Source organism: Pseudorasbora parva, chromosome 3 (assembly GCF_024679245.1).
Source record: "Pseudorasbora parva isolate DD20220531a chromosome 3, ASM2467924v1, whole genome shotgun sequence".
Classification (NCBI taxonomy): domain Eukaryota; kingdom Metazoa; phylum Chordata; class Actinopteri; order Cypriniformes; family Gobionidae; genus Pseudorasbora; species Pseudorasbora parva.
The window spans coordinates 27,909,695-27,933,346 of record NC_090174.1 but is presented as its reverse complement, the minus strand read 5'-3'; the positions used below and the strand labels follow the sequence as shown (position 1 = coordinate 27,933,346).

Here is a 23,652-nt window from a genome sequence, read left to right as displayed (position 1 = left end):
AAAATTAAACTTTCATATATTTTAGATTCATTGCACAGCAACTGAAATATTTCAGGTCTTTTATTGTTTTAATACTGATGATTTTGGCATACAGCTCATGAAAACCCCAAATTCCTATCTCAAAAAATTAGCATATTTCATCCGATCAATAAAAGAAACGTTTTTTTTTATACAAAAAAAGTCAACCTTCAAATAATTATGTTCAGTTATGCACTTAATACTTGGTCGGGAATCTTTTTGCAGAAATGACTGCTTCAATGCGGCGTGGCATTGAGGCAATCAGCCTGTGGCACTGCTGAGGTGTTATGGAGGCCCAGGATGCTTCGATAGCGGCCTTAAGCTCATCCCAGAGTGTTGATGCAAAATTTGAGCAACAGTCCAGTGCTGCTTCTCTGTAGCCCAGGTCAGGCGCTTCTGCCACTGTTTCTGGTTCAAAAGTGGCTTGACCTAGGGAATGCGGCACCTGTAGCCCATTTCCTGCACACGCCTGTGGACGGTGGCTCTGGATGTTTCTACTCTAGACTCAGTCCACTGCTTCCGCAGGTCCCCCAAGGTCTGGAATCGGTCCTTCTTCACAATCTTCCTCAGGGTCCGGTCACCTCTTCTCGTTGTGTAGCGTTTTTTGCCACACTTTTTCCTTCCCACAGACTTCCCACTGAGGTGCCTTGATACAGCACTCTGGGAACAGCCTATTTGTTCAGAAATTTATTTCTGTGTCTTATCCTCTCTAGCTTGAGGGTGTCAATGATGGCCTTCTGGACAGGGTCAGGTTGGCAGTCTTACCCATGATTGCGGTTTTGAGTAATGAACCAGGCTGGGAGTTTTTAAAAGCCTCAGGAATCTTTTGCAGGTGTTTAGAGTTAATTAGTTGATTCAGATGATTAGGTTAATAGCTAGTTTAGAGAACCTTTTCATGATATGAAATCATGCTTGCTTTCCCAAGAATTGACAAGCAAGAACTGACAAAAAAAATGTGAACCTTAAAAAAATGCAATGTAAGTCGCTTTGGATAAAATGTGTAAATGTAAATGTACAATGTAAACGATATGCTAATTATTTGAGACAGGAATTTTGGGTTTTCATGGGCTGTATGCCAAAATCATCAGTATTACAATAAACAATAAAAGACCTGAAATATTTCAGTTGGTGTGCAATGAATCTAAAATATATGAAAGTTTAATTTTTATCATTACATTATGGAAAATAATTAACTTTATCAGAATATGCAAATTTTTGAGAAGGACCTGTAAGTCAGAATGCATGAAATAGCACTAGACTCCTTTAAGTCCTTAATTTTTTCCTGTTTATCAGATTATTGTATTCTTTCTGATCAAGCTTATTCAGATCCAATTGAGGTGTTTACATGAAGGCTTTCAGTCTGATTAAGCCATCAATATGATTACTAACAGGGTGACTAGTTGGGTGCATGCAAATAGCTTGGTTTGTAGCTATTATCTCATCAAAGCTACAGCAGGTGAGTGTAAGTACAGATCTACTGTGTCTCCTCAGAACCTGAAGATGAGGAGGATTATAAAGTTTAGGGCTCCTATCATGATGTTTCTTATGTTCCAACACAGCACAGTTTTGAATGTGGTTAGTAATGGAGAAATGGCTGTTGTATTCCTCAGTCCATGTAACTTGAGGAGGCCGCTGTTTCTGCCTGGAGACACATTGGATTGAGGCCACAGGGTACTTGACTCTTTCAGAGTGAACCTGTAGGTTGCAGCCACCACTTGGGTCCACAAGTGCGACCTCAAATGCGAACTCCATCAACATATCAACTCTCATGTGCCGGAGACACCCTGCTCATTTCTGCAACCCTTAACACTTATGAAACCAAACAACCTGGATACCTCCAAAGGCCTTTATTACTGCTCAGTTTTACAAAGATTTGACACAAAAGAGTCATAAAGATTACAAGATCCATACACCTTTCTATAAAAAGGTGGCAACCAACTCAAAAGTCAATGCTATTATTTCAGCAGCTCTTTTTCAGTTCTGCAGTAACATAACACTCTTTTATAAACCTGGTTAGTGGAAATGCAGAGCACCTGCTCAAAAAGGGGGGAACAGTTTTCCCATTCGGGGTAAGTTCAGGGTTGTATCAAAGTACAGACATTACTTTCAGCTTAGGTTTTCTAGTCACAATTTAAGTAAGATTTCTATGAAGTAGTAGGGGCAAAAAATGCTACTGCATATCTAAATGGTTCTCTCTTGACAAAACGATTCACCCATTCTACTCCCAACACAACACGTCAGGGCTGCGTTTAACTCCACTTTCTGAGACACACTCGCAAACTTCCCTAAGCACTTACCCTCGGGGGAACTGCCACCGGCATTATGAAGTGCGTTCAACTTTGTCAAGTGGGTGATGGAAGTTTATGGACAGACTCTCGACCTCTTGATTTTGACAGAGGAAGCAAGTCTACTCTATGTACAATTCTGGCAGATATATAGACCACAATTCAACATGATTGTGATGTCTCTGCAGATCATGCTTAATTTAGCCACACCCTAAAATGACATTGGAGTTATTTTGACATTTAACCACATATTACTTGTACTTAAAGGTGCACTATGCAACTTTACGTCAGCTGGAGGGTGCCGATTCAAAACAAATGCGTAGTTTGATGACGCAAAGTTTGAGCGCAGCATCTTGGGACATGTGGTCTTCACCTCACAGCCGGTGGAAAATAGGTCACGGGCAGAAATCATGTTCATGCGTGCATGCGGTTATTAACGTTACTGTAGCGATTGTTATACAAACACACGGCTCGCGAACACCGGGACTTTTATAATGACAGGATGGGACACATTCGCCGGGCGCCTGCACTGATCCGCTCTTCCGGTTATGATTATGAGGTAATGCAGCTCTGTTTATCATATTAGATACATTTATGTGTGTTGAAAATTATGTTATGACATTACTCCGTGCGTTCACTTGTTCACACTGCTAAGAGTAAAGCGCTCCTGCCAAATAAAACCCGAAATCGATGGTACTGCAGATATGACGCAATTGACAGGCGACTTCCTCAGACGCTATGCTGAAATGTCCTGGTCCTTAGTTAAAATAGCTATTTTCTCACAATTTACAAATAGTTGGAAACATTTGGTATATTGTAGGTACTCAACTGAACAAAATGTATAACACTGGCCTGGTGGTTTTTGGTAGCCTAGAAATCTAGACGCACCCTAGCGGCAGCAAATCTAATCTGCCCGCTAGTGTCGTCTAGCAACTCTCAATACCCTTCTGAGCTGTAATCCCCTAACTCTCGCCGGGCCAATCACATCGTGTATAGAGTCAGTGGGCGGGGCCATAATGATGACGGCCGAGTTTTGTTTGCGTGCTTCTAGTAAACACAGTAACGTGCGAACGGCGGCCTTTCGATTTCAGCTTTGACCGCGACTCTGGAAGACTTAGAGTTAAGCTTTTCTCTGAGAAAAGAACAAAGAGCGGCACTGAAGTCATTCTTAAAAAGGGAAGATGTGTTCGGAGTTTTGCCGACCGGATACGGCGAACGGTGAGTTTCCAGACCAAACATCTTGATGTGAGTCTGGCTTGTCAGGCTAGGTTTTTGGATATTTTACTGCAAAAATACTACATAGTGCACCTTTAAGCTGACTGTCATAGTTTATTGTACTATTATCATTTTCTTTTGTTTCATTTTTGTTTAATATATTTTTAACAGCAAATTTATGCACGCATGCCTATAGAATGGTGTGTAAAACAAAATAATGTAAATAATAAATCAACTCCATTGCGAAATCCAAGTGAACAAAGGCTTAGGGTATTCCATTTAAATGCATTTCAAAGGTTCTGCCAGTAGTGGGCACTCTTTCAACTTAAGCAATGACATATGTTTTATTAACCAAGTTTTTGAGGAGCACATTCAGATAATTAACCTAATAAACACATTCAGTTAATTAAAACAGTTAACAAGATAAGAGGAATAAATACATCAGACAGTTCATTGACAGTTTATATCAGCATCCCTCCACCACCCCATTACCTCAGTTCTATAACTATTCCTATCACAACTGGGGGTTCGGGCCAAATTCTGAGCTCAGAGCCCTCCCCCTAGACAGCACGCCAAATATGCATAAGTTTTACTCTATATTTAAAGGGGTGATGAATTGAGAAATCAACTTTCCCTTTAGCCTTTGATGTCATGGTAATATAAGAATATCCTGTAAGTGTCAGAGCTGAAAATTTCCTTGTTAGACCAAAAAAAATTCCTCGCTGCTTGCCACACCCTTATTTGTTGGTTCATTGCAATTTGTGTTCAGACTCCCAGGGCTCGCAAAGCCTAATGTCCCAGGGGCAGGGGCTATGTGTTTTCCAGACGGGCTACCAAAAAGTAATCACGTCGGCAGGCCGGACGTTTTCAAAACAATTTCTCCCTCATGTGAACTGACAGCGGAGCTGAAGCTCAATAAATATGCAAATATTATCCAATCCTAGCCATGGGCATTTACTTCTAAGTCTCCAGTGCGGCACGCCCATCAAAACTTAGCGTTCAGAAGACAGCCACTCTTCTGTGTACAAAACAGAACACTGTGTACTCTTCTGTGACAGCCACTAACCAGTGTAGAAAATAGCCTATTACTTATTAGTTATGATGTTTTTGAATGTAAAAACCAGGCAAATGTCATAAGTTGACCTCAGGCAACAGTAAACTAATTTTAAAAAGCCATTCATGACACCTTTAAATACATGTAAGTGTGAACTTGTCAAATATCTGAGTAAACAAGATGGAGGGAAGTTAGAGAAGGGCATAAAAAAAGATTTAAAAGAAGCCCAGGATTTAATGAACATATTCAAAAATATGATTTACAGATTCGATTCCCACCATGCCACTTTAGGTTGTCTTATTATACTGAAATATTGAATGATATGCTGTATTTTGTAATTTGATTTGTGTATTCTAGTTTTATTTCCATTGTAATCTCTCCAATTAAATTGAATGCTGAAATGCATAATCCAATCAAAACCCAGTTGTTTTTGTGAAAGAAAAATATGGCTGATTAAAGTTTACAACTAATATATTAAAAATTAAATAAATGTAAAGATATTATACAATATATAGCCTATTTAAAAAATAATAATAAGCCTAATTTGAGGTAGCTATAACGAAACTGTATTCAAATAACTCTGTTTCCTTTTTTGTATACAATGGAAGTCATGCTGAGAGTGATTAAATGATGACAGATCTTTCATTTTTGGGTGAACTATCCCTTTAAATAGCATCAATGTGGTTAGCTAATTCAAAATATGAGTAGCTTGTATATAGTTTAGCAAACTACAGTGTCAAAGTAGCTTACCCAACCTTGATTTCTCAGAATTTGCTATTTGACAATATTGACAAAACTATGCATACTCATGACACATTACCGAGGAAGGGATTGAGGACCCATCAAGCCATCAATAAAATGCAGATCTTTCACATGTAGAAATACCAGACCATCCGTCACACAGCAGGCAGTCAAGACTCATGTGCGCGTCCTCCAAACCAACTCACACAACCATACGGAACATGTGTTCTCAAAATGTGTGACATCTTACCCACACTGCACCTCAAAGTGGAGGATTTCAAAGGCCCACTGCGGCATTTATTGTGTCTACCTGGACTGTATATTTTTTCGCAAAGCAGTTTCGTTTTTATCACCTTGAGGAACAGTTTAGACTGGTACCGTTCACGTCACACATAAACTCTTTGTTAAAGCAGTAAATGTGTAGGTGTATGTGTCCCGTCACGTTACATGTTCTTTTTGTGATGATGGCGTGATGATTTAAAGCAGTCAGTGTTACTGAGATAACATCTTAAGTGAGTCAGTTGCAGTTGTGTCTGTATCTTTTGGAATCACATCAACTACAGAATGTTATAAACTGCAAGATTGTTGGGAAAGATTGTGCTAAATTTCCCCTGATGACCACTACAATGCCTAAATATATGGGCATTAACCCACATTGTATAATAGTCCAGATAAGAGTTGACAATATAGCAGAGAAATGATACAGAACAGAGATAATGTAATGTTAGATGGCCACTTCCATTGATCAGATGCATCATGGGTGACTGCCATGCTAATGTTTCCACTCACACCACTAAAAATGCTCATCTAAGCAAGTTTAAGATCTAAACGCCTCCATCTTGTTAATAGAAGCGTGAATTGAATCACAGCTTCTGAAAAAGTTCCCTTATGGTCAGAATCTCAGTTTCTCAGGTAACTTCTCTGATGTGCCAAAATGCAGCAAACAACACCTGCATCCAAAGGTATTTTGCCATGCTTCATCGCTGCGATAGATACACCACCACTGAAAGAATGCAGGGACTTTCTCAAGAAAGAAATGACCAATCAGACACAAGGAAGTGCACGGAAGCCGACTCAATCTGTCAAGTCCATGGCCGAGTCATGAACCCTCCTCTTCCTCATGCTTTGAGCAGTGAATGCGAGCTCTTGTAAAGATAACTGCTGCACTGCCGCTCTGATTAATGCCTCCAGACATTTGACAGGCTTTGAAGATCTTTACACCCATGGATGCAGTGGGTCAGCGGTGGAGGCCGTGCGGTGGCGCGATGTAATTTTGTTTGTGGATGCTACAGCTGTCCTCGTGTAGTGCAATTTTGTCTACTTTCGCGATTGCCCTGATAGCTTTTCTGGTACGGGTGCAAAAATGTAATTCAGGATCAAAGCAGAAAACACAACATGGAGATAAATACAGGCAGTGTTCTGTAGTGCTCAGTCAGCTGGTAGATAAGACACATAAGAGGTTTCAAGGCAAAACACTGACGGAAAAACACATTTCACAAAACCACAATCTCAGCGCTTTGTGGCAATTTCACAAATTGACTGAACTGAATCAATAATCACTATGCAATTTTTTTTAAATAGTAATAATGACAGTGCAAATGTAAAAAATACAATGCATGATTTGTGTAGCACAACGAGAAAAGCTAGTCTTTGACTGATGGTATGAAAAATGTTAACAGAACATCAGCCATAAATGGGATACATATGCTAAAGCACTTTGGGAATGATAGAACAAACTCTCTTTCCTCAATAGGAGAGCAATCTCAGGGGAATTATTAAGACTTCCTAGAGTTCATATTTGGGCTTGAAATGGTCTATAAAAGGCCAAATGATATCAAGCTGTGTTGAGGTATATTTTGTGCCATTCGGTTGAAATATATACTATGTGAGATGGTGCAGATGTCTATTTATATTTCAATGAGACAATTTTTTCTCTCAATAAAACCACTTACAATACACACACACACACACACACACACACACACACAAATAGTTGTTTTATTGAGAAACAAAATTGTCAAAAACAAAAGTTTTTGTTTATTACATTTGTATAAAGTATATTTAAAGGGATAATGGGGCCCATCAAATGTTTAGTTATGCATATTCTTCAAAACATCATCTTTTGTGTTCAGCAGAAGAACGAAATTCACAATGATTTGGAACAACCTGAGGGTGTGTAACTGATGACATAATTTCCATTTTTGGGTGAACTATGCCTTTAAATAAATTAAATACGGCTACAAAGGTGCTATACTTTATAGTATATGGTATACTGTTTATACAAAATGATAGCATTTCACAAATGATAGCAGTGCAGCACCAGAATCATCTTTTGTGTGTTGTTTTGTCATCGGTTACAGTTTATCTTTGAAACAAGATTATATAGTTTGTCTATACAAATACAGGCAGCCCTTGTTTATGTAACAGACCATTTTAAGAGGTACATTCTCTTTATCAGAAATCAGTATTTACCAACAAACACTGTTTAGCTGTTCAGTTCATTGTTCGGCTATTGAGCTTTTTTTCATGGATGTTTAAATACAAGGTCAAGATGTCTAACACCTTCTGAGAAATATATTTTTACTCCACTGGTAGTTGCAGTTAACAAAAGAAAAATAAACAGTAAATATTTAGTATAAAAATTTACCTGCTTAACAGATATAATCCCTGACATTCTTAGAATATGATCAATTGAGCAAAAGAAAGCAGTATTTGATACCAACCACAAAATACATACCAAGTAACTAGTCTGCTTCTAAATCAAACCCATTATGTTGGGTTTTCATGTTTTATGAAGACTTTCCATTGGCATAATGATTTTAATACTGTACAAATTGTATATTCTAAACACTAACATTAAACATACTCCTAAACCTTCACTTGATTCACTTGAGAACTTTCACTTGATTTTTTTTTATAATTATAAGATGTTTTTCTCAAGGGGACCAAATTACAGATTACGGATATTGCCATCTTTGCCATCAAAGATCGGGTTAATTAACAATACTGTTAATAATGAATTAAATAATACATAAATAATGATACAATAAATATGCTACATTAAATTGGATAATTAATTGGACTTCAGTTGCTGCAAAATATGTTTTTTTGTTTTATTCTAGAGAAGCAGGCGTCAGTAATGTGAGGGTAATCAAATATTTGAATGTTGGAGGTTTTACTAAAATGTAAATGTAAAAGTTTAAAGTAGATTCAGTTCTGTGTAATGGTGATCCTGAAAACTGCAATCTTTTTGCCCTTGAGGGAAAGGCAAATCTGCCCATGCAATAAGTGTGCTTCAAGTTACTTTGGATGACCAAAACAGTACACGTCATGTCAGTTATTTTAGGAAAAATGATGGGTTTTTTTCACAGAATATAGCGTATTCAATGTTGTTGGTCTGTCGAATTTCCATAGAATTACAAACTAGCACTGTATCAGTTAAGAAACAACTATACAAATAAATAACAATAAATTGGAATCCACACGATCTGGTATTTTACCAAACTGTAAAACTGAGCTAATGTAACTGCACCTCCGTATTTTGTATGTAAGAATTGTGTGTGTGCATTGTGATTTTTCTTAAAATTCTGTTGTTTTTATTTATAATACAATTTTTTACATATTACAGTGTTAACATTTTTTTTTCCTCGAAGAATGTTGATATTGAAAGCATTTTTTTTGCCACGTTCTTTGTTCCTGTTTGCCAAATCATGCCTCAAACATTTTACTCAACATCCTCTTTAGTTATAGTTACAGTAGCCTAGCTTCAAGGACACTGGAAAAAAAAAAAATCTTTATGAATTTTCTAAAAGCAAACACATCTAGTAAACCTCAGAGTTACGTTGTATAGAACTGCTGTTGACATGACAACTTATCTCTTTGGCAATGAGCTGAAGAGGCTTGTTACATGCTTCTGTGACACTTCCAATCAGCACTAGCACTAAAGTGATAGTGAAAGACAAGGAGGCTGAGGCCCAGCCCAGTCCAGTCACTTTGCCTAGGCGCATTCATCACACAAACCGCATCATGCTTTATTCCAATAAAGCCTCGTGAAACAAGAGCTGATTTCTTGCTAAATTCCAACATTAGTCACAGGTCCATATTTCAGGATTAGCAAAGTCTACGGGGAATAATCGTTGCCCAGGAACGAATGAGGCCTGCCCGGGTTACAGAACCACTCAATTTAAAGACAGTTGTTTAGATATTGCTTTGCAAAAAAAAAAAAAAAAAAAAAAAAAAACACTGTTATGATACCAGATCAACGGCCACAAATTCCAGTCTTTGTAGCTGTCAGTGAAACCTTGTGAGTGATGCCTGAGGGGCAAAAAAAAAAAAAGTTTAGAGGAGATTTTCACTAGGTAAAGTGGTTTCAGCGTGTGTAGTTGTCTAATGGTTACCTTGCAAAGGCTAAACAGTTACCCAAGTACTTGAAATATCCGATTTCACAAGTTTATATGAAGAGGATCAAGACGGGAGACCTTTCATCAGAAAAGCACTTAAGATCCGTGCTGATATTCGATAGAACTTAATCACTGTTTAGAAAAAAATGGCGCCTGTCTAAGCACTCTTGGATTGGATTCCTTCTATTTCAGTGGATTGTGATTTCTTTGGGGACTTGCATTGACTTGTATATGATCCCCAAACATTCCAGATCACTCATTCATTCATTCGTTTTCAGCACTGTGCTAATGCTCAATGTGTCTCTTGAGACTGTCAATCTCGTAACAATTCGATATTAGCATTTTAGTCCCATCCGCGCTGACATGTTAACATTCCATACTCTATAGATTCATTCACATTCATTTTAACGATAATATTTAGTCAGCCCATCTTCTGTGGTTTAACTGAAAGTCAACCCCCATGACACCACGATTCCTAAGTTATTCCAGCGTACAGTGAACTCTGTGTGAACTGAGTATTAATGAATACAGTACTAGTACACTGCACGGATATAATGTGAATGTGACTGACTCCACTCCATGCAGTACAATTTCACAAGAAAAATAAAACATGGCCCGGTTTCACAGACAGGGCTTAGATTAACCCAGGATTAGGCTCTAGTTCAATTAAGTAGCTTTTATAAACATACTATAAAAAAACACACTATAAAAAAAAAATCCTGGTGTGCATCTTGAAACAAAACAATGGCACTGACATATTTTCATATATGCCAGTGCAAACTGCTTTCAGTTAAAACCGCTCAAACAGGCTTGTCTGAAATGGGGGAATGTCTATTTTTGTCAAATTAGCAATACTTGGTTATTTGAAAAGATCTTTAGTCAGCATAAATTATTTAATAGTAGGATATAGCATTTACATTTTTATTTGACATCGGTGGGTGTCTGGGCTAGATAATGAGCTAAACTAATCTTATAATAGCCTAACTTATATATTTTTTGTCTCAATGAGTGACAGGTTGTCCTGTCCTCATGCCAGTAAACACATCATCAGAGAAGAGAAAATATGTTGCTGCAAGTGGGAAGGGAAGCTATTTTTGTTTCATGTAGAGGAGCACATGGAGAAAAAAAAAGATGTACACAGATAAATAATTTATGATGAATACTACAAAATTTCACTTTTTTTTAAAATAATTGTCCATTTTTATTTCTTGGTGACATTCAGTTAAAAATTTGAATTAAAAAAAAAAAAAAAAACACTGGGAAACGTTATTTCACAATATCCTTGTTACACATGGCATAATTACAAGCAACTAACTAAACTAAATCGCAAACCTATTACAAGTACATAGCCAGAGGCTAAAGACTACAGTCAGTAATCTGACTCTTGCTAAATTTGTGCCGTGACTTTCATTCAGCTCACTCACACTTTATTGAACAGACACGTTCAGTTTTTGTAGTGTCTATTCTCTAACCGAACTAAATGATTATTACTATGAAAATCAAAACGATGGTGGTGGTGGTAGTGCCGAGGTGGGCAAGTGAACCAGTAGCGGTGGCTTTGGGAGAGGCCTCGTAGGGCAGCGAATCAAGTGCATTCTGGGAGTTGTTGTCGTTTATTTTCTGGCTTTTCTCAGTCTAGAAGGCACCAAATTTCTACTAAATAAATTACCCAGTTTAAATAAACATTCATCTTACCGGCGCAAGTATAAAGGGTAACACTTTAAATTAGGTGTCCTTAACTACTACAGTACATCAAAAAACAAGTACAATATACTTATTGTATTCATATTGCTTTGCAAAACATGGTAACTCTTTATTTAAATGGTCCATTTTATACATTCTACTAACTAAAGTAACTTTGCAACTACATGTCCATTATTTTGATGGTTCCCAACAGACATTTTACTGATTACACTCACCTAAAGGATTATTAGGAACATCATAATACTGTGTTCACCATCTTTCGCCTTTAGAACTGCCTTGACTCTATGTGGCATTGATTCAACAAGGTGTTGAAAGCATTCTTTAGAAATGTTGGCACATATTGATAGGATAGCATCTTGGCACTAAAGGGCCTAAAGTGTGCCAAGAAAACAATCCCCCACACCATTACACCACCACCACCACCAGCCTGCACAGTGGTAACAAGGCATGATGGATCCATGTTCTCATTCTGTTTACACCAAATTCTGACTCTACTATCCCAAAGTCTCATCAGAAATCGAGACTCATTTTTCCAGTCTTCAACTGTCCAATTTTGGTGAGCTCGTGCAAATTGTACCCTCTTTTTTCTATTTGTAGTGGAGATTAGTGGTACCCGGTGGGGTCTTCTGCTGATGTAGCCCATCCGCCTCAAGGTTGTGCGTGTTGTGGCTTCACAAATGCTTTGCTGCATACCTCGGTTCTAACAAGTGGTTATTTCAGTCAAAGTTGCTCTTCTTTGAATCAGACGGCCCATTCTTCTCTGACCTCTAGCATCAACAAGGCATTTTTGCCCACATGACTGCCGCATACTGGATGTTTTTCCTTTTCACACCATTCTTTGTAAACCATAATGGTTGTGCGTGAAAATTCCAGTAACTGAGCAGATTGTTAAATACTCAGGCTAGATTTTAGATTCTCTGCCCGAGCCCGAACCTGACCCGAAACGACCTGGGGGCCGGGTCGGGCCGAGATTTCCCGGCACTATCCTTGGGCCAGGTCGGGCCGAGATTTCCCGGCACTATCCTTGATTAAGCTAATTGGGTGGGCAGAAAGCTATGCTATAATCAGAAATTATATATATTTTTAGCAAAGTAAGAACTAATACAACTAAGATACAAATTTATAGGCTACAAAGTTGCACAAGTCAGGATTGGTGTAAAAATGTGCGTTAAACTCACAGCTCGTGCAGTGATGAAGCGCAGCATTCTAAACAGTAATGCTCTGTGTCAGGAGCTGCTCGCGTGAACACTGCACTTTGCTTAATTAAATATCTTTGAATAGTTTAGCTTAAAAGTGGACATTTCAAGCTTTCTATACGCATATTTCTCATGTCTGTGAGGCAAGTAGCCTGCTGAGTTTCGGTTTATTTATGAGACGCGCTCCAGTTCATGAGCAATGAAAGCGATCGCTCCCACGACTTCATGTCACGATTATAGTCTGCTATTTGCTTTTTATTTATTAAATCCGGGCAATTGGCCTAAGAAACCTTTTTTAAACTTAAGATACAATTTAAAGGGGTCATATAATGGTACATGCACTTTTACAAGCTGATTGTATGGAAATGTGTGTTGGCAGTGCCTGTACACAACCATCATATAATGATAAAAATCCATTAATCTCCTTATATGTTTTCCCCGGTCTCAAATCGAGCCGTTCGGCCGTGTGACGTCACACGACCCGACACCCCTCCCACGACTGTTGATTGACAAGCAGTTTCATCTCAGACCCGCCATGAGCGAGCTCTGTCACAGTCTGCCATTGTGAATAGGCTGGAGCAGAATAGTGTCTAAGCGATTGTAGTGTTCTGATCTTGGGTGTAATAATGAACACAGCAGTCATTCTCATGTTCCTAAATCCAAACCGCTCAAGACGCAGTGGCTGAGTTTTGTTTTCGTCAATGATTTTAAGTCTGCGCGAACCGTGAAGCATTTCTCACCAGTGAGTAGTTTGAAACGCGTACATGCTTCACGATGAATGCGGCTAAAGTTGGTAAGTTACATTATGGCATGCTTTCTACGTATGACGTTCTCAATATAATTCATAATCGCACGTTTATAATGACATTTACATTTAATCATTTAGCAAACGCTTTTATCCAAAGCAACTTTCAAAAAAGGGGAGAGCAATAGAAGCAACGAAACAAACAAGGCCAACAACCTGTAAGAGCTGTAAGAAGTCTCAGTTAATTAGCACAGTACACTGTTTTGTTTTTTAATGAACAACGCGTTATGGTTATTGTGTTATTTCAAACTGTGTACGCCGGTTTTAAAGTTAACGTGGACGTGGTAACTAACATAAGCTTAATTATGTAGATGGTTTATAAATTACTATAAAAAAATAAATAAATCATGTTGTAACAGTTATTACACTGCATTGATAACGTTAAGCATCACTGACAAGCCGACAATCTGTCAATGAACTCATGTAAACATCAGTAAACACATAGCATTCATCGCTAACGTTACCCTGGCTGTTCATAAAGACAGATCAGTGACATTACGTTAACCAACCATTCAGAAATGTCCTGTTTAGCCTTAATTGTCGAATTTTGCCGAAGCTGTTGTTTTGTCCCGTTGTCAGACAACGGTTCATATTGCTAAAGTTGAACAGATTTCTTCAGAGAGTCGTGTGGCCATTCTTTCGGCTCTACTGTTGTCAACGGCGACACTCCTTGTTTGTGTGTGTGTGTCAGTGTGAAACATAGACTGTAAAAAAATATGGACGACTCGACATCATCCGCTTCCGCTTGCCATATTTGAAGCTTTCAGGCGGGGGTGCACGAGTCTGCGCAGTAGAGCACAGGAAGTAGAGCAGGAAGTACAGCTGCGATATCAAAAGCCCGCCCACACTCTCGCAGATGCAGAACAATTAATTATGTTGGTGTGAAATAAACAGTTATGGAAATGTAGAAATTAAAGCTAAAGCTCCAATCTGCTCCCAAAAATTCCAAAAAAAACTCTGTTAGTGCCTCAGTGACAACTTCACTCAGAGAAGCCGTCAGTCTCAGCTGTCAATCATGACGTCACACACCCCGTTTTTATAGCGTCAGATAACTAACTAAAACTAAACTTATTTTAAAAACGAACACTTGAAATGAAATCATCGTGATGATAACTGCCTTCAATGACATAAACTAACTTTGGGGAAAAAATATTTGAAGTGTAATTTTATTTTTTATTTTTTATCGCATCCATTAGAAAACACAGAGGGGCGGCTATACTGGGACCGGTCACCGGGGGGGCGATCGAGGCGCGAAAGCTTCAGTAAATGAGAGGGAGACTGCAGGCTTGGTGTGAAAGCGCCCTGCAGAACAGAGGGGTGGGGTGAGCAAAGCTCATTAGCATTTAAAGCCGTATGCACGAGAACGGCTTGCTGAAAACAGAGCTGTTTTTGACCAGGTAAAATGAGTGTTTTCTTACAATACTAATGAGAATTTTTAATTAAAGTATATTACAATGTTTTCATTTAGACACTAAAGAATCATATTAACTTGTACAAAAATGCCATTATATGATCCCTTTAAACAAAACGAAAGAAATGCTTTCTACAAAATAAAACATAATATTAAACTAAATATAACCACCAAAATCATTTCTGACCCACTCGCATCTTTTCACTTATCATAATCAGATGAAATGTAAAAATAATATTACAACATTTAAACATAAATATGAAGGAAAAAAACACACTGTTTAATGGCTACAACAAAGTACAAAGTACAGAGTACAGACAAATGAGCAAACATCAGTTTACCGGTGAGCGGTTCATGAGCACGCGCCTGCGGATTATTGAGCGGAGTCAAGTCAACTTTATTTATATAGTGCTTTTACAATGATGATCGTTTCAAAGCAGCTTCAAAGTGGCAGCTTCAACTCATTTAAGTTTATCAATGTTAGTTTTAACATGAGTCTCACCAGTCCGCTTCGCTGCGCTTTGCTCATTACAGGCTTGTTATCGTCAGAACACCCACGTATTAAAAAATTGTTTGGGTATAAATCGGGCTCGGGCTCATAATTACAGTTAATGTGTCGGGCCGGGCCGGGCTTGGACACAACGGGCGCGTCTCGGGTAGGGTCGGGCTTGATTTTTCTAACCTCTATCTCAGACGACCCATCTGGCACAAAAAACCATGCCACACTCAAAATTGCTTAAATCACCTTTCTTTCACATTCTGGCATTCAGTTTGGAGTTCAGGAGATTGTCTTGACAGGGGCCACACCCCTCAATGCATTGAAACAACTGCCATGTGATTGGTTGATTAGATAATTGCATGAAAGAGAATTTGAACAGGTGTTCCTAACAATCCTTTAGGTGAGTGTATAAGTAACAAGCAAGCTTGAAGCACCTAACCTAACAGTCTAATAATACTCTAAATAGAGTTAGTTGAAATGTAGTTAAAAAGTTACTTAGAATGTCTAAAACACTTTTGCTGCTATTGGGGTACGGAAAGGTTAGGCACAGGTTTGGTGGTATGGGTAAGGGTGGGTAAAGGTGTGACTCAACCGAGACTCAACCGAGTAATCATAGATGTAATTAAAGCTGCAAGCAGAGATGACAGGGCCCTCGCGCCCGTGCCACCCGGTGGCTTTAGGAAAACAGAGCACAGTGGGCAATATGCATTGAAGTATATGGAATCTCACTTCCTGTTAGGTTTTCAGAATTTGACTTTTATAGGTGTTGGGCTGTTACATGTGTCTACCGAATTTCATACTTGTACGCGAAACGTAGCACGAAAAGCGATTAACTGAAATGTTGTAGGTGACATTAATAAGCCATTTTGCCACACCTAATTCTGAAATCCATATCCAATGTAAATTTTCACCACTTCTGATGCGTGTGAAAAGTTTTGTGAGTTTTCAAGAATGTTTAGGCCCTCAAAAATGTTATTCATTTTGGAAAAGAAGAATAACAGACTGAGCAATTCCAATAGGGTCCTCCCACCATCGGTGCTCAGGACCTAATTACTGAAATTAATTACAGCTGTAATTGCATGCCCATGACTTAAATTTGGTGCTTTCTATACTGAGAAAAGACAGAAAATGTATTTTTGTCTCATGGGGATGAAAGACAACAATTCCCAGAATGCTTCGCTGCCCTACGAGGCCACTCCCAAAGCCACCTCTACTGAATCACTGTGACTGGATCACTTTCCCACCACGTTCATTTTCACAAAATCAGATCAGTTAGAGAAAACACACCACAATTAAAAACTGAACGTGTTCGTTCAATCTAATGTGATTTAGCTGCTGAGGCAGTGTCACAGCACAAACACAGCAGGAGTCAGATTACATTCATCGTGATGAATGAGCTGAATAGACCCTTTTACAGCCCACGTGATCAAAGAGTTGCGCGCGCATTTTGGCAACGGAAGTGGTGTTGTTCCCTAGTGGTTCTAACGTGTGAGCAACTCCGAAAGTTTATCAAAGCGGTTTCCCAGCATCAAAATGTCTGGCTGTTGCGTTTTCGGTTGCACTAATCGCTATTCCACCAATGGGCTTAAGTTTTATAGGATTCCGACAGGATCACGGCCGTTTCAGAAGAACCAGCGGTACCTGTGGCTGCAGGCGATTAAATGCATTGATTGGAACGAGGACATAAAAATGCTGGCATAAAAAAAATTAATTTGTAAAACATTTACTGCACTTGAAACTTAATTATTTATAATAAACCTCCCAACATTGGCTGCCACTGGTGTGTAATGTACCCCCCATCCCCAGATTATCATATCAATAATCACAGTACTTATCAATTTTTAATTTTTAATGATTTTATTAATAGTTTAATTGCAAAATAACCATCTGAGAAATGTATGCAAGCAACATAGTTGCTATTAAAGTACTATAGCATTACAAAATTAAACTTTAAACAGAAGTGTGTCGACACAAATCAATAACAACATAAAATGTAAGGAAAATTATAAATGTATGTCTGTGTGAAGAATAAGAATAAATGTAGAAAATTGTATTGGACATTCTGTACATGCCCACAGACAACGTATTCATAAGCATCCAGCGATTTATATGCTTGTCTCGGGTGTACACGCTCGGTTTCTCAACTAAATACGTATATATCCGACCACGTTATATCTGGCCATCTGCTAACGTCTTCTATCCACTCCACTATAGTACACGGATCTGGTAGCCGAATACCATTTGATAAAGTCAACTTTTTAAAATAACTTTCTCGGTTTGTGTTGCTTAATCCGCTCACGTAGCTTGACATGCTGCTGATTCTCACCACAGTTTGTTGCCAAAATGCGCGCGCATACGTTGCTACGTCATCATTGTATACAAACAGTAAAAGGGTCTATAAACTCTCGTGATGAGAGCTGAGGTAAACGCAACCGCAACCGCGCCCGCGGCAGTCATTCACAGCGTGTGTTCAGTCTGGCCCATTTTCAGTTCATGCCTTTGGAAGCTTAACTTTTAATAGCAATTCATTTGAGAAGTTGTAACACTCACTTTGCTCCACCGCTTCGGAAAGCATGATCATTCGAATATACTCCAGTGTTTCTACTGATAGAAAGCCATATGCTAATTGCTGAAGTTACCCTTTAATTTAAATGTTAGTATATAGTAGTGGGACCAAATAAATTGTAAACAAACATTGTAAAGGAATTAAAGTTAGATCAGTGATTGGGAAACAAGAAGTCAGCGCAATCCTAAATTTGATGCCTGTGATAACTTGTGAGTCGGATAGGAAATAAAAGTAATGTGTGTGACGGCCGATATGATTAATGATAAACCCTTGACAGCGTAAACTTTGAATCAGACATTTGTGGAGAGCAGATCTGTTGTTATCAGACAATCAGGGGAAGTTTCTCTCTGTGTTTGTGCACACTTACCAGGTGAAGTTGAGACATGTAGAGCTCTACGGCCATTGAAAGGCAGGAGAAAAGCTCATAAGGACTGTTTGGAGTTTGGACACTTGAGATCTTGCTGTGAGGGGATGTTTCTGCTTGGTAAAAGGAGAGGAAAATATAATCAGCTTGAGAAGGATGGGGGTGCACTGTGTTCAGTTTGTGACTTCATGGATTTGACCTTGACTGGTATGTTAGGCAACCGTTTAAAAGAATCGAAGGCTTTTGTTCTTGATGTCCTCAACCAGTTTACAATTTACAACTGATCATTAAAATACTAAATACACAGGAATAAACTGATACTAAATTATATTTGATAATAATACGAAGACTGAAAACAATATTTCTGTACTGATTTAAAAAAAAAAAAAACTTGTATAACTTGAAAGGCAATCTGATTTGAACACTGTGTCTGTAGTGTAAATGTACAGTCTTTATAAATTGCTTTTTTTTTTTTTACAGAAATTAATTATTACCATGGCAGTTTAATAATTTATTGCAATTGCATGAAAACTGTATATTGAATTAATAGTTGCATGCTGATTGTTGATACCTATTTGTGGCAGTGCTAACAAGTACTCAGCCCTTGACTATAAATTATAATATTGCGACATATATGTGTTCCAAAAATTGTCAAAACATTATTCAACATCAACCTAAATTATTCAGTGATGCATTAGTCATGATCAGACGTGAAAGTACTTACCATTTACACTATTATGCAACAATGCCTTTTTCAAAACACTGTGAATAGAGTTTTTTTAAGACATTAATGTTGAATATTTTTTTCAGTGTGTTTCAAATACAAGGAAATACGTTTCAGTCAAATAGTAATGGAGGCTAAAATACTTTTCAATCTCCAAACATGCACGCACACACACACACACACACACACACACACACACACACACACACACACACACACACACACACACACACACACACACACACACACAAAAAACATTATTGTATTCCATAGGTAAGCCCCCAACCACAAAGAAACATATTTTAGATCCAGTAGATAAAACACTAATGATAAACTACACAGGTGTACCCACAGCTTGTATTTAGGTCAACACATGAAGCACAGAATGTGAACTCTATTCAAGTCTGTCAATCAGCAGAATGCGGTAGAGAAAGTATTAACTTTGCAACACCTTCCATTGAGAAACACAAATCACTCATATCAGTCATATGCCAAATTTGTTTCAAGAGGGTGTTGTTGTTTCAACAGAATGGAAACACTCTCTTGTGAAGGGCAGACAGGTTGGCACTAGCTAGCACATAATTCTCATTTTATGTTTTGTAAAAAAAAAAAAAAAAAATCACAATGAGCTGAATAGCCTACCAGCACTTAATGCTATATATAGCCTGTATAGAAACAATTTGCTGATCCAGTGCAGGTTGTTACAAATATCATGCTTGGGCCAATCCTACTTGAAAATGTGCTCAGCCGTGATGTTTAAATATGTCTACCAATGAAAACAGTTTGCATTATCTTCATTTATTGAAATAAATGTAATTGTATGTCACATATAATTATTTATTTATTTTTTACTTGCCAATGCACTGGCCTTATATTAATTTGGATCGCCAATGTCACTTGATTTCAGCAGTTCGAATCGCATGTCAAACTGCCAAACTGCTGAAATCACCTGACATTGGCGATCCGAATCATTGATCGAGTCACTGATTCATGACCGTTTGAATCTTTATTTGAGGAACACGGAAGAGAAGACAATACTGAATTAAGTCGTAGTTTTTGATATTTTTGGACCAAAAAGTATTTTCGATGCTTCAAGAGATTCTAATTAACCAACTGATGTCACATATGGACTACTTTGATGATGTTTTAATTCCCTTTCTGGACATGGACAGTATAGTGTGCATAGACTGCATATCTGGGACTAAAATATAAGATATCTAAAAAAGTGTTTTGAAGATGAACGGAGGTCTTACGGGTGTGGAATGACATTAGGGTGAGTCATTAATGACATCAATTTCATTTTTGGTTGAACAAACATTTTAAGTAAAACCAAGGCCTTTCCTAACAGAAGCCATAGTGCACCATGCCTGAACTCTGTCAGAATCTCCCATGCATTTATGACCAAGAGTATATGATTACTTTTTGCGCCAGAACGATTTTATTATTTTGCAGAAGTTGGAGAACGGACCAATTGCTTCATTGAAAACAGGTGTCACATTTTACCACAAGTTTCCATCGAGGGGCAGCTGCCCTGGAAATACAGTTAATCTTAGGGATTTAGAACATTCACAAGTTTGGTTTATCGACAAAAAAAACTTACTGACAATTAGGGCTGGAACGATCTCAATAAATTGAACATTTTATCTCGATTACGATTATTTTGCTCTCTTTTTTGCCCTCACAGTCCACTTATAAGGTTTGTACTGTAAATATGTTAAACTAGTAAAGGTGTGTGTTACAGTATTTATATATATATATATATATATATATATATATATATATATATATATGGATGTAGTGTCCGTGACGTCACACATAGGATTCTGAAGAACCTGTCATTCAAAGTGGCTATGCCCTTAATAATGCAGAATTTTAAGGCTTTATATAATGTAAACAAATGAGTTATAATGAAAATTCACCCTCCTCATAGTTGTCAATAAGGGCAAAATGAGCCATATAGAGCAAAACCACAATTTGTACCAGGCTGTAAACATGTTTTTTTCTGCTGTAAAGTTGGGAATGTTGACATGGGGCTCAATGAGATTCTGCGCCCTTCTGGAACCTGTCCCTAGTGGGCCGTCGAGGAATTGCAGTTTACATTACCTCCGTATTGGCTTCAAGAGAAATTGCGGGAGGTTGCCGCTTGGTGTTTAATAAAGATCCACTTCATACAATTGGAAATTTGAGGACATTTTTGGAAATTAAAACCGAAATAATCGACATGGGAAAATTACGTTGGTTAGAGGTTATGAAATTAGATACACTTTGATTACTTTTCGATTTGTGAACAAAAAAACAAACAAAAAAAAACTGATCTCATGGCATGAATACAACTACCAATTAGAAGAGTTTAATTAAAAAGTAACAGCACTGCTTTATGGATTTAAATGACATATAGCCCACATGCATATATATATATTCATTAGTTGAGAAAGACTGTCGCATATTTCCCAACATTAATGTTCTTAGAACTTTAGTTAAAGTTGTTGCATGGTTTTCTTAAAATTATGAACACATGTTATTCCAGTAACTTGAATAGAACCGTAAATAGTCGTTAATGTTGTCAAAGATGTTGACACAAAAATGTTATTTATACATTGTTCATGGAATGTTTTTTTAAATTATTTTTTAACTTTGTAATTAGCCTACTGTAACTGTTTAAGAATGTTCAGAGAACATGCGGATCCCCTTTCACCTAATGTCTGAAACATGATAAAACAGAACACTCCCTTAAAGGGTAAGGGTAAGGGAATTTTAACCCAAAAATGAAAATTCAGTCATTAATTACTTACCCTAATGTCATTCCACACTCGTAAGACCTCCGTTCATCTTTGAAACACAAATAAAGATATTTTTGGTTGAAATCCGATGGCTCAGACCAGCTCAGAAAAGCTATCAGTGGCCACAATGTCATTTCCTCTCTCAAGACCCATAAAAAAAGAACTCAAGACGTCATTACAAAGTCCATCTCAATACAGTGATTCTACAATAATTTTATGAAGTGACAAGAATAGTTTTTGTGAAAAAAAAAAAACTAAATCGATTTTTTTTTTTTTAACTAAACTTATATAGTGATGGGCCGACTTCAAAACAAAACAAAGTTATGATTATGAAAAACTATGAATCAGCGTATTGTTTCATGATTCGGATCGCGTGTCAAACTGCTGAAATCACATGACATTGGCGATTTGAATCACATTCGACTCAAAGAAATGACATTGTGGCCAATGAAGGCCTGGGGTGTATTCCAGAAATCAAGGTTAACTTATGCTGCCTTTCAGTGCTATCTGAAGTTTCCTACTTCCCACTTCAGAAGTCGTGATTACGAGCTTGTTGTGTTCAGGTGATTTTTTGTAGGAAAAAATGGAGGACGCCAGGTTCATACTTTTGTGCGTCTTTGGAAAATGTTATTTTAACACTATAACCATTTCAGTCCCGGTCCCAGAAATTCATAGAATCACTGGCAAAAATAGCAGCACAACACGAAAACATATTGTTTATAATCACATTCACAATAAAGGCATAATGTAGACAATAAAGGCTGCTTAAAGACTTAAATGGCAATAGTTTTTCAGCTATACATGATCCTATTGTATAGCTACTTTTACCACACTAGTATCTAGTCAGCTTGCTCAATATTCTGGAATGATGGTCAACTAGATGTGATTTTCGATGCGTTTAAAATACACAATGTGCTTCAAATGATTATTAATTTATGTAAACATGTACTACTTTAACGACAAGACAATTAAATTGTTGTGGGGAAAAAAACCCTAATAAAACACCTGCCACAACAGAAATTCGTTTCCCATCTGCCATTTTTAACGGTTATGCCACGCCCATATCGGGAACTTGGGTATAAAAATTATTTCCGAACTTCCCAGTGGTAAAAACACCATAGATATCCATAATAAATTATTGGCCTTTATTATGGATATCTATGGTAAACACGACATCAGAGGGCGTTCATGTGCAATCTTTACCTCGAATTTAACGTTACGATAATTCCGATAGCACGTGAAGGCAGCATTACCGTCACATAAGTTATACCTCGAACTCTCAGTTGATTAACCCCACCTTGCTTACTCAAGGTATGCTGGTTCCAAAAATGCGTCAGGGAAAAAGTTCAGACAACTGAGAGTATGCTCCTGGTTAACTTACAAGACATTCTCAACAAAGTGACAAATCGATGATTCACCATGGAAACAGACGATAAGAAAGAGGAAAGAGCGCGCTACATTCTACTTCCTCTTCTTCTTTTGTTTTACATAACATACTTAATAGGCCTACACATCGCCACCTATCGGGTGGTTGTGCAATCATTTTCCCCAATGTTTTCTTTGAATAAGTTATCTTTATTCACTGAGAATAAGGATTATATTGTTTGCTTGATACTAATTGTGAGATCACAAATAAAATAAATAATAAATATATTTGAATTTTTGGCAAGTTATGTTCCAGGGTTAGTTTGCTTAAGAGGTATTCAAATGTGTGTTATATAATAAATATAGTTATTGTAATATAAGCCATGGTTACTTACATACCCTGAAAGTTACCTCCGTTTTTGGAACCGAAAGTGAGGTTATCCGCTATCTTACGCTTAAACATAGCCGGGTATGTCCCATAACCTGCTTTCTGGAATACCCCCTTAATCCGAGCCGGTCTGAGCC

The 23,652-nt window shown here is 37.7% G+C and overlaps 1 long non-coding RNA gene across 2 annotated transcripts in view; it reads right to left on the bottom strand.

Moving 5' to 3' along the window:
• The window catches only part of LOC137070818 (uncharacterized), a 46,448-nt gene extending 23,227 nt beyond the window's left edge, over nucleotides 1–23,221 (bottom strand). Inside the window, exons 1-3 of one of the 2 annotated variants that reach the window (XR_010904349.1) lie at nucleotides 23,033–23,221; nucleotides 21,775–21,811; nucleotides 18,262–18,371 (exon numbers count right to left, since the gene is read on the bottom strand). This is a non-coding gene — a long non-coding RNA (uncharacterized lncRNA). The remainder of the gene's footprint in view (nucleotides 1–18,261; nucleotides 18,372–21,774; nucleotides 21,812–23,032) is intronic. The other variant, XR_010904350.1, reaches the window with a different exon arrangement.
• Between the last annotated feature and the right edge of the window lie 431 nt (nucleotides 23,222–23,652).